Genomic DNA, 17,458 nt, shown 5'->3' with positions numbered 1-17,458 from the left:
AGAAATCTGCCTGCCTCTGCCTCCCAAGTGCTGAGATTAAAGGTGTGTGCCACCACCGCCCAGCTAGAGTTATTATATTAATTTGTGTCTCTTTTCTTCTGAACTAGTGACGCTGAGATCAGGCATAACCTTACCTAACAAAGATGTTAGTAAAATAAAATGTATCTGGAACATAAAATATTGAGTTTAAGTTACTGATTTAAATGAATCAGAAAATGTGTTATTTTCATAGCAATTTCTCTTGAGAGCTAGTTTTACTGCTTCTATTAAAGAGACAAAGGTGTGATCACAAAGTCTAAGAGGATTATTATATCAAAGGGAGGAGATTTGGAAGTTTACATTGTACTAGTCTCTGTGAATGCTCTTCCTGTGTTACATCAGCTTTTATTCTTATTACCTGACACCCTTACAGTGACAGCACCGTATGCTTTCGAATAGGCTTGAACCAGTTGCTGTCAAACCTGTGCTATACAGGACTTTTGAGAGCAGTGTGTTAGAGGATGAATAGTGCTAACTGTTTTTAAAAAATCCCTTTCATTAAGATGCAGGGAATATTTGTGATTCAGGAACGAGGATAAGACATCCCACCTCCTGAGGTAAGAGATTCAGATGTTGGCCTTGTCAACATAGCAGCAGGTTCATCTGGGTGTTGCTGACTATGTGTGAGAACTGAGGGAAGATGAGAACAGTGGGGGCTTCCCTTGAGTTCAGGGTTTGGGAATGTGGCCTAATCGAGATGGTTACTGTCAGGGATCTTAAGACCATGATGTCTATAGCTGGTCCTATATATAATCAACTATAAATATGTGTGGATTTCAGAAAATATTGTCTGGTTTTCATAAAATTGGAGCTAAAGTATAATTGAATACCACAGCCTAAAAACCACAAAGTTACAAAATAAAGAGAAAGAAGAAAGTAATAAAAAACAGTATAAAAGAGTTCTAGAAGCCGGGCGGTGGTGGCGCATGCCTTTAATCCCAGCACTTGGGAGGCAGAGGCAGGTGGATTTCTGAGTTCCAGGCCAGCCTGGTCTACAGAATGAGTTCCAGGACAGCCAGGGCTATACAGAGAAATCCTGTCTCGAAAACCAAAACCAAACCAAACCAAAACAAAAAAGAGTTCTAAAAACAAAATCACCTTCAAAGGGAAGATGAACTGCAATGAGTAAAAAGAATTCCACCTGTCCTATAGTTCCCAGTATACTTCATCTTCTCTTAAATGTTGGTGTGTCCAGAGTTGTTTAGACTTTTGCACGTGGTAACAGTCACTGTGAGTTCACATGTATAATGGCTTCTCCCACGGGAAGCCACACTCAATATCATGGTCTGAAATCATACATATCAACAGGAATTTTTCTAGAGTTCAGCTTCACATCAGATCTCAAACGAATGTTAGGACTATATATTGGATATGATTTTTTTTTTTTGTGTGTGTGTGTTTTACTTGGCTTCTAAATTTTCTGATCAGCCAAGCTGGCTGACCAGCAAACCCTAGGAATCTACCCATCTCCATTTTCCTATCACTGGGATTATGAATGATAGTCACACCCAACTTTTTTTTTTTTTTTTTAAAAAGACTTTCTTTTATTTATCCTTTGACAGTTTGGTACATGTAACCAATGCAGCTTGATCAGACCCACCCAACTCTCCCAACCCACTACTCCAGCCACAGTGGAGAGTTTTTAAGGCTCATTTCTACGTTCTGCCACCTCCTGTGTTTTGAGATAGCAGAGGAGAGTCTAAAATATATACATTTAACAATCTGGTCACTACTGGTCCTCCACAGTTTTAAAGTTTTTGGCCCTGCTTTATCCAGCTGAATTAAAAAACACCCAACTTTTTAATGTGGTTTCTGGGGATTGAATTTAAATCCTCATACTTGTTTGACAAACACTTTACCAACTGAAGTATCTATTCAGCCCCTAAACATGACTTTTGAATTCATTTTATAATGTTAATTTTTTTCATGTGAATTGCAGGAACTCTAATTTGATAAATCACCCTCTTTTACTTGTTAGCATTTCAGTGACTCCTCTTCTAGAGGCAATCAGAACTTCAAAAGGATCTTCTTTAGTTTTCAGAGACATGATGGGGAATACAAGGAATCTCAAATACATATTTACTTCATATTAAATACAAACTTCATGCTCAAATTCCACTTAGAATGTGGTTGAAATTTGGAATTTGTGCAAATTAATTTAATAGAGGAGATTTTGTCATATGATGAAAGGTTTCCAAAAAGTACTTGGTTGTTTAGGACAAAGATGGATCCTCCCTGACATTTCTGTAGAATAGTGCATTTAGTTCTTTCTAGCATCAAGGACTTTGATCAATTTTCTATTTTTTTCTGCGTAATAAAAATTCATCTTTTGAGATCTTCTGCCAGAATTCCTTGGGGATAAATATGTGGGTAATCTTTTAAATAAGTTCACTCCATTACAATTATGTCATTGTTCTTGTCTTCTTTTAAGTCATGTGGGAATTAATGAATATTTCATGATCAGATGTAGCTACAATTATCTATAGTTCATGGACTATGTATGAAGAAAGTAGTATAGCAATCTGTGATCCTTTTAACATCTTCATAAAATTGGATTAAAATAGGTAGATTGAATGCTTGTGAAATCAGAGGTCTCATCAATTCCCCTGCATTACTAGGGGTCATATACAAGAATATGTTATCCACCCTTGGTTCCCAAGAACACAGTTGATGTAGTTCATGTATTCAACTCATGCATACTTATGTACTGTAGGGATATGCATTTCTTTCTATCCTGCTATCTGTCTATTTTTTTATAGCAGTTTCCAGGGTAGGGATATGTAAGTACCATTTGAGTACCAACAGTACCAGAAGCCTGTATGCCATCACTTTTGACAGATAAACTTTGCTGTCCATCCACAGAAGACTAGTGACTTTATTCCTATCACTTTTGGGGTCTTACCAATAAGAATGTAAGACATTTAGAAAAGATTGAGTGCTTTTTCATGTGAAATCATTAGTGAAATTTGGCTATGTAATGTAGATCTTGCAATGCAAGCTAAACAGTACACATTGAACATATTACACAGAGAGCTCAGGTTTCACTTGTCCACCTACTGTGTTGTGCATAGTGCCTTGACATTTCCATAGGCCCAGGTGGATTCATGATTTGGAGTTAGTATATATGCTCTAGATGGGAATCTTGAACTTAGTCAAGCATTTTCTTTTCCTTCCCTCAAACGCTTGATTTCATTTGTTTTTCTGGGCATCTCTGAAAACGGTGAGTCAAAATAAAGCCTCCTTTCTTTAAGTTGCTTTTGTTAGGTATGTTCTTTCAAACCATCAAGAAAATTGATGAATAGAAAATTGCTACTGAGATGTGGAGTGGTTGGGATTCAATGACCATGTGGTTCTTAAGCCTTTGGAACTGATTTGTGGAAGGAATGTGGAAGAGTTTGGAACTTTTGGCTAGAAAAGTATGATTGTACTATAAGCTGAGAGTTCATTCTGCCATGAGAACGTTGAGAACAACATGGACACTGGAGGCCTGATACATAAGGATGCAGAAAGAGCCTAGGTTTAATCAAGAGATGGTTAGACTGGTAGTCATTCATGTTCCATTACATTAAAGAATTTAGACGCATGCTGCTTATTTTCTGAGATCACTGTAAAGCTGGATTCAAAGTAATGAATTAATCTGGCAAAGGAAGTTTCAAACCAGGATGACTTGTGGCATGTTTATGCTCCCTTGTTTTATCAAGGGCCGAGTGGGATTACCCAAAATTGAAAGGCAAAGATAATTTTTTTATTAGATGTTTTCTTTATTTACATGCCATACAATATCTCCTTTCCCAGGTTCCCCTCCAAAAACAAAAACAAACCCCTGTTCCTTCCTCCCTCCCCCTGCTCACCACCCCACCCTCTCCCACTTCCTGGCCCTGGCATTCCCCTACACTGGGGCATAAAGCCTTCACAGGGTCAAGGGCCTCTCCTCCCATTGATGACCTACTTGGCCATCCTCTGCTATACATATGCTGCTGGAGCCATTAGTCCCACTATGTGTACTCTTTGGTTGGTGGTTTAGTCCCTGGGAGCTCTGAGGGTACTAGTTAGTTCATATTGTTGTTTGTCCTAAGGGGCTGCAAGCCCTTCAGCTCCTTGGGTCCTTTCTCTAGCTCTTTCACTGGGGACCATGTACTCATTCCAATGGATGGCTGTGAGCCTCTACTTCTGTATTAGTTGGGTACTGTCAGAGCCTCTCAGGAGACAGCTATATCAGGCTCAGGCTCCTGTCTTCCAGCACTTGCTGGCATCCACAATAGTGTCTGGATTTGATGATTGTATATGGGAAGGATTCCCAGGTGGAGTAGTCTCTGGATTGTCCTTCCTTCAGTCTGTGCTCCCTATTTAGTCTCTGCAACTCCTTCTCATGGGTATTTTGTTCCCCCTTTTAAGAAGGAATGAAGTGTCCACACTTTGGTCTTCCTTCTTCTTGAGTTTTTTTTTTTTGTGGTTTGTGGATTGTATTTTGTGTATTCCGATCTTCTGGGTTAATTATCCACTTATCAGAGAATGAATACCATGTGTGTTCTTTCGTGATTGGCTTACCTCACTCAGGATGATATTCTCCAGATCCATTCATTTCCCCAAGAATTTCATAGCTGGGTCCTCTGGTAGTACTATGTCCAATTTCCAGAGGAACGACAAAGATAATTTTTAAATTGTGCAATCAGGTATGGGAAGAAGGTGTTTTAAAGTTGCAGACAATGTGGGTGAAAAGAGAGATGAAGTTGTTAAAGAAATTATCCTCGTTAAATATAAACCCAGTGTTCTGCCTTGGAGCAATAAGAAAGCCCCCCACCCATCAAAAGCTCCAATTTGAAAACAATGAAGGTTCATTTGAATGGTGAAAACCTGAGAACACAGGGCTGAGAATGCAGATGAAGGGATTCTACTCAGAAAACATTTCTACGGATTCAGTGTACAGAGGCCACTGAAGCCTGCATCTCAAACTGGTGATGCAATTTGGCAGCATCATCCATGTATCTTACTGGTTTTGCTGACATGAAAAATGCTAGAGGGATGGAATCATGGGAGTGTATCCCAAAGTTCTAGAGAGCCATGGCGGTCAGGCAATGGGTAACAAGGTGAGGTGCTTCACAAAGAGGTTCTGCAAAGCTATTATGTGAACAGTGAAATTAAATCCTAAATTACAGGGGTAACCTGAGATGCTGGAAGTAACAAGACTATGGGATGTCAGCTGTGAAAAGCTGGAGAAATGCAGTAGAGCTGGCTATAGCAAGTAGAGGCTAGTTAGAGTCAGCAGAACTGGAGGAGGTGAGGTTATTCAAGCTGTTTGGAGTGCGGATGAATTCCTCCTGTGTCCCAGATGCTAAACATAGAGCAAGTGTCAGGATCTAATGTTTTGCCTGCCCCATTTTATTCTTACTTTGGTCCAAGCTTTGCTTGCTATCTTCCCATCCCTCCAGCTAGAATGGTAATATTAACTCCGCACCAGTGAATATTGGAAATATATAATTGTTTAAAATTTTTATTTCCTAAGAGCTCACAGTCATCCCAGGGGAGACACTGAATGTTGGATTTTAGGGAGTCTTGGAATGTTTAAACACTGGGGATTTTTAGAAATGGCCCAAATACATTTTGCATGAGATAAAAATGAGACTGGGGACGAAGGTGGAATGTTTTTGTTTATGTTTTTTGTTATGTTTATGTTGGAATGGTTGTGTTTGGATACCAAGCTATAAGGTGTATGTGGCGATATCTAACTTTAGTTGTCAACTTGACAGGATGTGGAATTACCATGAAGCACACCTGAGCACATCTATCAGTGCATTTCCAGAGCGTTTAACTGAAGAAGAAAGAGCCACTCTAAATTCATGTATTACTTGAGAGAATAGTGGCTACTGATACTATGAGGAGGAAAGAAATTGGGGTTTCACTAGCTGGGGGTATACAAGGAAATATTTTTTCAGTCTGAAAGAACCCAACCAATGATGCATTCCATCAGTACAATGAGTGAAAGGATAGATAGATAATTATTTCTACCACCAGATGGTGTTTGTCTGCTTCTGTATACTAATTGCTATCAATAATTAAATACAAGCCTCTGATTCATATTCACAAATGCAGTGATTATTAAACATTTAAAAATCATTAGAACACATTTTATAGGTTCAGCCAAACACATCTTGGCTGATTATGATTAAACATACAGATAGTAAATTACATACTGATCCATAAATATAAATAAATGCAGAGAAACAATGAGAAGAATGCTTATGGGTAGAAGTATTTTATTTTTAGATGAGAATTGAGGCAACTATTAATACAAAAGCATGCAGGACTCCTGGCTACCCAAGTTGACTTTTTTAAAAAAAGATTTATTTATTATACTGTAGCTGTCTTCAGACTCACCAGAAGAGGGCATCAGATCTCATTATGGGTGGTTGTGAGTCACCATGTGGTTGCTAGGACTTGAACTCAGGACCTTTGGAAGAGTAGTCAGCGCTCTTACCAGCTGAGCCATCTCACCGGCCCCCCAAGTTGACTTTTATCACATAGAAAATAAGTCTTATCATGTCTTTCATAATAACAAAAATTCTAATATTTTGAAGTATATTGTTATCAAAAGTGGATAAAATAATGATAAGGATGTCTGAAAAAGCCACAAGAAATCATACTATTAACTATTTAACTAAAAAAAATCCTATAACACACATGGCTATATATTTAATACATATGCACATACTATATATTATATACATATACATAATATATACATATATATATGTACACACACACACACACACACACACACACACACACACACACACACGCACATACACATTATCATCTGATGGTGCTCCCTCCAAGAACCAAAAACCATCTAACGAAACCACCTATGCCAGAGTTTTCTAGAGTTGTTGGTCAGGGCTGCCCAAGAGACTCCCAAAACACAGAACCAGTTGGTATTACCTTAGTTTAACTCCCAGAGATGGAAGGTAAGTTTCTATTGCTGATGATACCATGAACTTTGAAAACATGTCACAGAGATCCCTGATCTGACTTGACTGCCTCCTCCCTGAGGACTTGCTTTTATGGTAAGCAAGCTTCCAAAGGAGGGAGCTAATCCATAGTCCTACCCTTTCATGATCCCTATGAATCACATTAATGACTACCACGGCACAATAATTCTATGCTACAATAGTGGCATGCATGCATTTGTGGTAATAAACAGCTTTCCAATTGGACTTAAGACTGATCAACAAGAGGGAAACTATACCTGATACAGGAAACCTAGCTAACTACTCAGTGCTAGGGTTGCTATAGTAATTGGAGGAGACTCTACAACTACTAATCCACTAAACCAGCATAATCCCCCAAAATAATCTGTAAATATTTTGTCCTTATGCTCAGAGGGAAGTGCAGTTTTCACTCTCATCAAAGAAACCTCTATTTGCAATAGATGGAGACCACTACAAAAACTGCAACCAATCAAAACGCAAGTTGTCAAGATCAGTCCCAACGAATACCTCTACAAAGGTCCCCCTCACTCAAGTCTCAGGGAACACTGTAGAAGAGGTAGCAGAGAAATTGTAAGTCAGAAGATTAGGAAGTTTGCTGTGAGACTGTGTCTTCTAATAATGTCAGAAGCTACACAAGGCCAAGCTAAACAGAGATGACATCAATAGACATGCCAAAGTCGATGAGGAGGAGCCCACAGGGCCTGAACCCTACACAAAGGGCAAATAAGGAGAGCTAAGAGTGGAAGGAGTGGTCTTCCCCAGGGAAGAGCACATCAGCTAACTGCCCAATTCCGAAATGTCAACTCTGCAAACATATATACAAGTAATTATATGACCTGAATAATTCTTATTTAGGAACATATATATATGCATATATATGTATTACATGTATACATATATTATATGTGTATATATGTATATATACACATTCATATATATATGGATTTGAAGGGAAAAAATAAATGCAAATATCTTGAAAAATGATAAAAATTAACTTGAGTTTCCCCAACATTTTTGACACAATAAATGTACTTAAATATAACTTAAGGCTGTTTCTACTGTCTTGTATATTTATCTTTAAGAGAGAGTACAGGGCTATAGCTCAGTCTCGGGACACCCTTTTTTTTTTTATCATAGGTGTGGTCCTATATATCAGAAATGGTAGAGAGAGGCAGTGTTAGAGACAGGCACAAACTTCATTCATTTGATACAGAAACTGTAGAAGTTCCTTTGAACTGGTTAAAACATTTCAATATTGTTTATTCTAAGGAAAGGTCACTACCATGTTGTATGACCTTGAGTCAAGATGCTTACTAGGTAGGTAGGAAATTTTTATTATTAGATTTATTTTAAAGACGAGAGTTAAGAGATGTTGGAGGCTTCCCAATGTCTCTAAAAGTGCACAGCTCTACTTCATTACTGAGATACAGCTATTTGGAAGGAAGTCAGGATAATACAAATGGGAATTGAGATTGCTCATCGGACCTAGAAGTCACATTTGGTGACTAATCAGTTCCAGTCATTCCCTCTGCAGATTCATTGACTGACACACTTTATGTAGCCAGATTCATCATCTTCCATCATTGCTGTCACATGATGCATCCTATACAAAGGCCTCCTTTTGGTTATGAGTCATGTGTTTAATTGTGCTTGAGGAGCCAATAAATAATGAAAACATTTAGACGTGGAGAAGGTCACTTTTTTTAAAAGACAAAAATAGGTGAACATTTTTGTTATTAAACTGTTAATTGCTTTGAATAACTCCCTGCTGAAAATCATGGAATTTATTAGGAACTGTGAGAAGCTACAGTGTGGGAGATAAAGAATAGGTAATCCTCTTTTAGAGACTCTGTCTTCATGGGGCTCCAGAAACTCAGCAGGTTGTCTGAAATGTCACATTTGATTCATCTCCTTTGTTCCTGTTTCTTTGGTTGGTGAACAGATTTCCAGATACAAACTAGAGGCAAGTCCATCAGTGGAGTAGCATGGCACTTAGGCTCAAGGACAAAGGATACAGAAGATGCATTAGTTGCCATCACAACCAAGCTGCCTCACTTTCATGAGGCTCTTGCAGGGTGCCCTCAGAGGATTTATCAATCCCTTTATGACTCATTTGCTCAGGGGAAAGTAGGGAACTGTGGAAGAGGAATCTCTACTACACTTTATGCTGGCCCAAAGAGTCTCACCTGTGAGATAAAATGATTGTTATTATCATGTAACTAGTAAAGAAGATAAGAACCTAGACTTGAAAATTAATGAAATTATTCCAATTTCCTGCTAAAACTCATTATGAGTAATGTACGTATCCACTGTGTGCTTCATTTTTCTTCATTTTACACACTGCCAGGAGCAAATCTTCAGATTCTTCCTAATAACTTGCTTTCAATGAAAATACTTGTTTTATGCTTAAGAAAGGAGTTAGAGAAAGGACCAAAGGAGCTGAGGGGTTTGCAGCCCCTTAGGACAAACAACAATATGAACTAACTAGTACCCTCAGAGCTCCCAGGGACTCAACCACCAACCAAAGAGTACACATGGTGGGACTGATTGTTCTGGCAGCATGTGTATAGTAGAGGATTGCAAAGTCGATCATCAATGGGAGGAGAGGCCCTTGGTCCTGTGAAGTTTCTGTGCCTCAGTGTAGGGGAATGCCAGGGCCAATAAGTGGGTGGGGTGGCAAGCATGGGGAGGGGAGAGGCAACAGGGGTTTGTTCTTGTTGTTTGTTTTTGTTTGTTTGTTAGAGGGGAAACTGGGAAAGGAAAAATCATATGACATGTAAATAAAGAAAATATCTAATAAAAAAAAACCAAAAAAAAAAAAAGAAATTTTATATAATGTGGTTGAAAATAAAATTGTGGTGTCTTTTTAGGTTGATGAAATGTCAAAATTGTGATGTTAAAATTCAGCTTAAATGTGGGAATATTGTGGACTACCTGATTATGGTTTTGAAGTAGTTGATAGAATGGCCACGTGACCTACTCCTAGAAATATTGCAGGTGTGGCTGCTGTGTTACATGTGCGTCAGTAGGTGGCAAAGAGGAGAGAAGCTATGTCTGTGCTCAGTGTTCGGATCTATGAACATCTGAATAATTAGTAGCCTAATATTCCCTCAAAAGAGCAAGCCTGAGATGGCCACTAGGCCAGGGGGCCCTGACAGGGAGCTAACCTAAGCACCTGTCTGGTGCTGCACATGGCTGAGGGGGTGGTGGTGGATGGGCAGACCAGGCCTGAGATGATTCCTGCCCAGTGCCATAATGCACAAGAGGGACAAAGAACTCCTGAGATGACCCCAGACACTCCAATAGCTTGGGTGCCACTAAAATGAGCAAGTAAGTGGTGGAGAAATGAAAGGAAAAGAGAGACAGGAGAATATGGGCACAATGAAACGAGGCAGGTCTGGAGACTTCAAAGTAGCAAGGAACAGCCTGCTGTAAGTAGCTGGTTGGTGCCACTTGGGACCATGGCAGGGTCCTGGCTGTGCTGCTACAGTGGGAGGGCACATGGCTGGGTTTGTAGCAGCGAGGGTTGATTACCGCCAAAAGCCAGGCAGATTTCCTTGGTTTGGGTTGTCACCTGGTGACATGTTGATGTCTGGGGGCTGTTCAGAACTGGCCTCAGCCCTTACTTGGGCATTGTGAGAGAACTGGCCCTGGGACTTGAGGGCAGGAGAGCTGACTCTGTCCCTAGCCATCTGCATTATACTTGCGAGAGTGGCCCTACCTACACATTGTGGGAGATGCAGGTGAGCTGGGCCTGAGGATGTGAGCATGTGAGAGCTGGCCCTAACAATCATCTCCCTTTTGGTGTTTTGATGAAGGAGAGATGTCCTTCTCATCCCTTAGTCCTTACCACAAGTGGCAGGCAGGAGACCTGGTCTTGGAGTCATGAGAACAGAAGAGTTGGTCTTCGCAAGCTGCAGCACTTAGGAGAGTGGGCTCTGCATCTTGCCTAGGCAGCACAGCAGATCTGACCCTGGTGGTGGGGATGAGGGTGAGCTGGCCCAGAGAGTGTGAGCACGGGACAGCTGGGCACCCCCACTAGTCTGCTGTTTGATGACGTGGGTGAGTGAGAGATATCCCCTTTTCCCCTTGCCATCTATGGCAGGTGGGAGAGCTGGTCCCAAAGTCATCAAAACTGGAAAGCTTTCCTTGCCTCTCAACTGCTGTAGCACTTGGGAGAGTGGGCTTTGCTCTTGCTTGGGCAGCACAGTAGAGCTGGCTCTGGATGTAGGATTTCAGGTGAGCTAGGCCTGGGGACATGATTGTGGGAGAGCAGGCCCTGCCTCCTGTCTGCTGTGCAGTGGCAATAGCAAGGGAGTGATCTTCTCCCATCTCTTTTGCCCTAGTCATTGTTGGTGGATGGGAGCGCTGTCCCCAAAAGATTCATGAGAGCAGAAGAGCTGTTCCTGCCCCTCACTCGGGCAGCACAGTAAAGCTGACCCTGATGGTGTGGGTGGGGTGGGTGAGCAAGCTAGCCCTGAGGGTGTGATCATGAGAAAGCTGGCCCCATAACTTGCCTGCTATGTGGCTGTGTGGGCAAAGGAGAGATGCTCTCCTCCACCCTCGTCCCATTGGCACCTTGCAGGTGAAAGAGCTGGCTATGGGGTCATGAGAGTAGGAGAGGTGGTCCTTTCCTTCACCAGATGCAGGACTTGGGAGAATGGGCTCTACCCTTTACCTGGGCAACTGGTCCTGGATCTGTGGGTTGCAATATCCTGAGGCTATGTAAGCCATAGAGCCAGCAGGCTGACCATACCTCTCAGGCTCAGATCTAGGGCTTTGAATTGGCCCATCTCAACATCTACCACATCAATGAACTGCTGGAGTCCATGAAGGAGCTGGTCCTACAGATCCAAAACTACAGGATCTCCATGACATAAGGTAACAACGATATATCCAAGAGGAGTCTCTGTGAGGTCCAGTATTGGTAGAGTGGCAGAATCCAGAGGCCTTGTACCAAACCAGACTCACTGCAATGAACATATGCAAGGAAAGATGTGTGAACAAAAGGGTGTACTGTAGGACATACTAGGATACACTACTACTGTAATGAGATTTCTTTTCTCTGTTGGGGGCAGGTTGAGAGGGCACATATGAGGAGAGGGGAAAATGAGTGGAATTAGGGTGCATGATATGAAATTCATAAAGACCAATACAAAGTTTAAAAAATAGCTATAGGACTTTTTTTTTTAACATATTGGTCTGATATACATCTTTTACGTTATAAAAATGCACTTTATGATAAATGAAACAATGAATTATAACAACAGGAGTAATTAATAGTTACAATGTCCAGATAAAGTCAAGGATAAAATACACATAATACTCAATACCAAGTTTGATGTTGCTTCAAAAAGAGCATATTGTAGCAGACACATTTTAATTTTTTTTAACAGTATAAAAGGGAGTGAGCTTCTAATGAGTATTGCAACAAAGTCAATGGAAGGAAACACAATATTTCAATAGAAACTTAACAAAAATATTACCAACTGCATGACTGTAGCTCAATCTGCTGAGAACAGAGAAGAGAAAATGGGATTCATGGTCCAACCACAGTCACAAATAATCACATTCACATGCAAGCTAGTGCTCAGATAGGAAGACAGCAGTATTCATAAACTCAGAAATGCCATTTGAATTATACAAATAGTGAACGTGCTGAAGAACATGTGGAGATGGGACACTGGTGTTCTCATGAGCTCTGGAGAGAATTCTAACAGAGGCATTTTCAAGTTGAGAGTGTATTTTGAGTGAGTGGCTTCTTTTGAAGCACTATATAAGGACACTCTTAACTCAATGGGCAATTAGGACAAATGTGACCTATAAGGAGTCCATGAGGAGGGATACTTAGGATATTGATCCTAAAAAATGGCAGAAGAAGCATGAGGTAGAAATAAATTGGGTTTGACCTCCCTCAATGTTTTCTATAATTGTTTAATAAGTGAGTTTTAAAAAAGACCCAACTGCCAATAATTCAGCATCTCTATTATAAAGGAAGTCACTCTACACAATACTTCATTTATTGTACAACCTGCTTAAAACCCAGTGACAAGTATGTTTTACTTCACATAGTAAATTGTCACATTGCGTCATATGTGTTAAGGAGTTGCATGTTCTCTTCTCTTGAAAACAAGCGTCCAATTTTTGCCTGGAAAGTTACTATGAGACATCTCCTCTAAGGCTGTATTTTGACATGAGAATCAATGGAGTGTTTCAAAAGCAATAAAGGAAGTTGGCCTTCATCCTCATCCTCTGGAAGGAAGCCTTCATTCTCCTGCAATTGTTTTTAAAAGCTCGTCACTGACTTCAAAATATTGTGACATGGAAATTTAAATACAATTTTGATCATGGAGAATAGTAATTTAAAAGAGAAATTGGACACCATAAACTTTGCAGTGATTAAGGGGAAGCCAGTCTGCATCATGTGGTCTCAGAGGGACCCCTCTTTGAGAATGTCTGGTGTGGGAAATGTCTTCATCAAGAACCTGGACAGATCTATAGACAGCGAGGCACTGTGTGACACTTTCTCTGCCTTTGGAAATATCCTGTCCTGTAAGGTGGTTTGTAATGAGAACGTCTCTAAGGGCTATGCTTTTGTCCACTTCGAGACCCAAGAGGATGCCAATAAGGCCATCGAGAAGATGAATGGCATGCTCCTCAATGACCGCAAAGTGTTTGTGGGCAGATTCAAGTCTCGCAAAGAGCGGGAAGCCGAGCTTGGAGCCAAGGCCAAGGAATTCTCCAATGTCTATATCAAAAACTTTGGAGAAGAGGTGGATGATGGGAACCTGAAAGAGCTCTTCAGCCAGTTTGGTAAGACCCTAAGTGTCAAGGTGATGAGAGACTCCAGTGGAAAGTCCATAGGCTTTGGCTTTGTAAGTTATGAGAAACACGAGGATGCCAATAAGGCTGTGGAAGAAATGAATTGAAAAGAAATGGGCGGGAAAGCATTATACGTAGGCCGTGCACAGAAAAAAGTAGAACGTTAGGCTGAATTAAAACAGAAATTTGAGCAGATGAACAAGGAGTGGATTAGTTGGTACCAGGGAGTGAATCTCTACATTAAGAACTTGGATGACTATATTGTACCTAAGTAAAGTTGCATTCTCTTCTCACCAAAAAAAAAAAAAAAAAAAAAAAAAAAAAAAAAAAAAAACTTGGATGACACCATAGATGATGAGAAATTAAGGAAAGAGTTTTCTCCTTTTGGATCAATCACCAGTGCGAAGGTGATGCTAGAAGATGGAAGAAGCAGAGGGGTTGGCTTTGTCTGTTTCTCCTCTCCTGAAGAGGAGGCCAAAGCGCTCACCAAGATGAACAGACGCATGGTGGGCTCCAAGCCACTGTACGTCGCCCTGGCCCAGAGGAAGGAAGAGCTTGACTAACCAGTATAGGCAACGTGTAGCTGGGGTGAGAGCACTCCCTGCCAATACCATCTTAAGTCAGTTCCAGCCTGCAGCTGGTGACTACTTTGTGTACTTCCACAGGCTCAGGGAAGACCTGCATACTACATGCCTAACCAGTTAGCACAAATGAGGCCCAATCCACACTGGCAGCAAGGTGGGAGACCCCAAGGCTTCCAAGGAATGCCAAGTGCCCTGGGGCAGTCTGGACCACTTCCAGCTCTTTGACATCTGGCTCCAACTGGATCTGAGTGCCCAGACCGCTTGGCTATGGACTTTGGTGGGACTGGTGCCGCCCAACAAGGGCTGATTGACAGCTGCCAGTCTGGAGGCGTCCTTACAGCTGTGCCAAACATTGAGCCTCATGCTGCAGTTGCTGCTGCTGCTGCTCCCAATGTTCGCAGCTAGCATCCTGCCATCCAGCCCCTGCAGGCCCCCAGCCTGCAGTCCATGTCCAGGGTCAGGAGCCTCTGACTGCTTCCATACTGGCTGCAGTGCCTCCCCGGGAGCAGACGCAGATGCTGGGGGAGCGTCTGTTCCCACTTATCCAAACAATGCTTTCATACCTGGCTGGAAAAATTTCGGGGATGCTGCTGGAAATCGACAACTCTGAGCTGCTGCACATACTGGAGTTCCCCGAGTCCCTCTGTTCTAAGGTGAATGAAGCTGTGGCAGTCCTGCAGGCTCATCATGCCAAGAAAGAAGCTACCCAGACGGTGGGTACTATTGCTGCTGCTACCTCTTAGACAAGAAAAAGAGTCAAAAGCCAAATAACCCCTCATGGCATCCAGCTAAGGTCTGAAGACATCCTCCACACCAGAGACCCAAGTTGCAAGCAAATTCAATAGGTCATTTTGTATCAGAAGGTCAATTATGAAGCACCTAGAAATTTTCAATTAGAAGAATATATGTCTGGGTTCTGTTGTGGCCCAGATGATAACTTTTTTTTCTATCGTGATTTCTTTTTTCTTTTTTTTTCATCCCAGAAATTGGTTTTGATGTACCCAAGACTTAAGTTTCTCAATAAAGGAAATAAAATCTCTATAAATTTGAAAAAAAAATAAAAGAGAAATTCTTTGAATTTTCAAGGTGGGACAGTCTTTACAAAAGCAGATCCTGATATGATAATGCATATGAAGTCAGCAACCACAGCAGCCTGATTTCTTTATGAGACTCCAATTGCTTCTTTGATGGTTTTGCAAATGCAGTGGCTCTTAAGTAGTAAGTGGTTCCTGAAAGAAGCAACTATGGAAAGCCATTATGATACGATGCAGAAAAATGAAACTTCAAGAGTCTTAACAGCATCAGTTTAAAAATACGGAAAAAATGTTTGAATTATGAGTATTCTTCTTATTTCACGAGGGACACAATTTGTAAAATTTGGGAGGTCTTAAGTGCCTGGGGAACATGTACATAATGAATGTGGAGATTCTGAAGATGGTTTTCTTCATTTTTTTATGGTACAGAAAGCAGCCTGAACTATGGCTACCTGTCATGAGGACAATGGAAGAAGGAACAGGGACTAGAGGTAGAATTGCCTTTTCTATCCTTTATTTCTTTTAATTATTTAGCATCAGTTTTAGAAGATGGGAGTAAAAATGTACCCAACTAATACAGAAGTAGAGGCTCACAGCCATCCATTGGAATGAGTACAGGGTCCCCAATGAAGGAGCTAGTGAAAGGACCCAAGGAGATGAAGGGTTTACAGCTCCTTAGGATGAATAACAATATGAACTAACTAGTACCTTCAGAGCTCCCAGGGACTAAACCACCAACCAAAGAGTACACATGGTGGGACTAATGGCTCCAGCAACATATGTAGCAGAGGATGGTCAAGTCAGTCATCAATGGGAGGAGAGGCCCTTGGCCCTATGAAGGTTCTATGCCCCAGTGTAGAGGAATGCCAGGGCCAGGAAGCATGAGAGGGTAGGTTGGTGAGCAGGGGGAGGGGTAAGGGAACAGGGTTTTGTTGTTGTTGTTGTTTTATTTTAATTTTAATTTTATTTTATTTCTTTTTTTTCAGAAGGGAAACTGGGAAAGGAGATATCATATGACATGTAAATAAAGAAAATATCTAAAAAGAAAAAAAAAGAAATACTAGAAGGCAATGAAAGTTTCTAGTGTTCAGAGAATAGAGTACAGAATAGATTGTTTTCTTTCCTCAAGCCCCATAGCAGTTTTAATCTAGAATGCATTAGCAAAGCCTGTTTTATTGGGTAGAGTATAAGTTTCTCAAAGACCAGGACCATCATACATATTTAACTACATTACACTGCATTTCCTCAAAACATGTTTATGTTGCTGTGTCTATTTCAGAAGTTCACATTGATATTCTTTATTAATCCATAAATAATAGAAAAGCCCAATAGGAGTTTAACATTTTAGGAATGACCCTGAGTTTTAGATTTAGGAAAAAGTAAAATAAAACAAAACAAAACAAAAAACCAAAAAACCAAAATGAAATTCCCCAACCCAAATCAAAGCTTCCCAGAATTTTGTAAATAAGTTAACTTTAAAATACCTGGAAGGACAAAGAACACAGAACAATTGATTAAAAAACACCATTATTAGATAGATGATCAATAGCAATTCTAAAGCTTAATGGGAAAGCATCTCACAGCATGGTATTAGCAAAAAAACAGATACATTGATCAATGACACAGAATAGCTAGTTCAGAACTATAACTATGAAAATATGATCATTTTAATAAACATTCTATTATTCTGGTTTGGGGCTGCATTTTATAAATATCAAATTGTTTTGATCCATAAAACAAAACAATTGCATAGTGTTAGTTTCCAAAGTCTAAAAATTTTGTTTCGCCTAAGGTATGCTTCAATATGAAGCAAAGACAAATTACATATAGCTAGAAAGACTTACTAGATCACACATGCAACAGAGATTATTGATGTATTTATATTTATCTAGAAGTTATGAGAAATCTTAAAAATTGGATAGGTAGACTTGCAGGGCAGCAGGGACAGGACAAGCTCTAGCCAGAGACTCTAAGAACATCTAACACCAAAAAG

The 17,458-nt window shown here is 40.5% G+C and overlaps 1 non-coding gene and 1 pseudogene across 2 annotated transcripts; both read left to right on the top strand.

Annotated features, from left to right (window-relative positions):
* Positions 1-10,000: 10,000 nt before the first annotated feature.
* On the top strand, positions 10,001-10,132 carry LOC116087894. Its single transcript, XR_004117683.1, has one exon. It is a non-coding gene; the product is annotated as a small nucleolar RNA SNORA17 (small nucleolar RNA).
* Positions 10,133-13,372: 3,240 nt separating this feature from the next.
* On the top strand, positions 13,373-15,174 carry LOC116087808 (annotated as a pseudogene). Its single transcript, XR_004117626.1, has 2 exons — positions 13,373-14,105; positions 14,193-15,174. The product of XR_004117626.1 is annotated as a polyadenylate-binding protein 4 pseudogene (transcript).
* Positions 15,175-17,458: the final 2,284 nt, after the last annotated feature.

Source organism: Mastomys coucha, unplaced genomic scaffold (assembly GCF_008632895.1).
Source record: "Mastomys coucha isolate ucsf_1 unplaced genomic scaffold, UCSF_Mcou_1 pScaffold13, whole genome shotgun sequence".
Taxonomy (NCBI): Eukaryota; Metazoa; Chordata; class Mammalia; order Rodentia; family Muridae; genus Mastomys; species Mastomys coucha.
The sequence above is the reverse complement of the archived record's forward strand: the minus strand, read 5'-3'. Positions and strand labels throughout refer to the sequence as shown.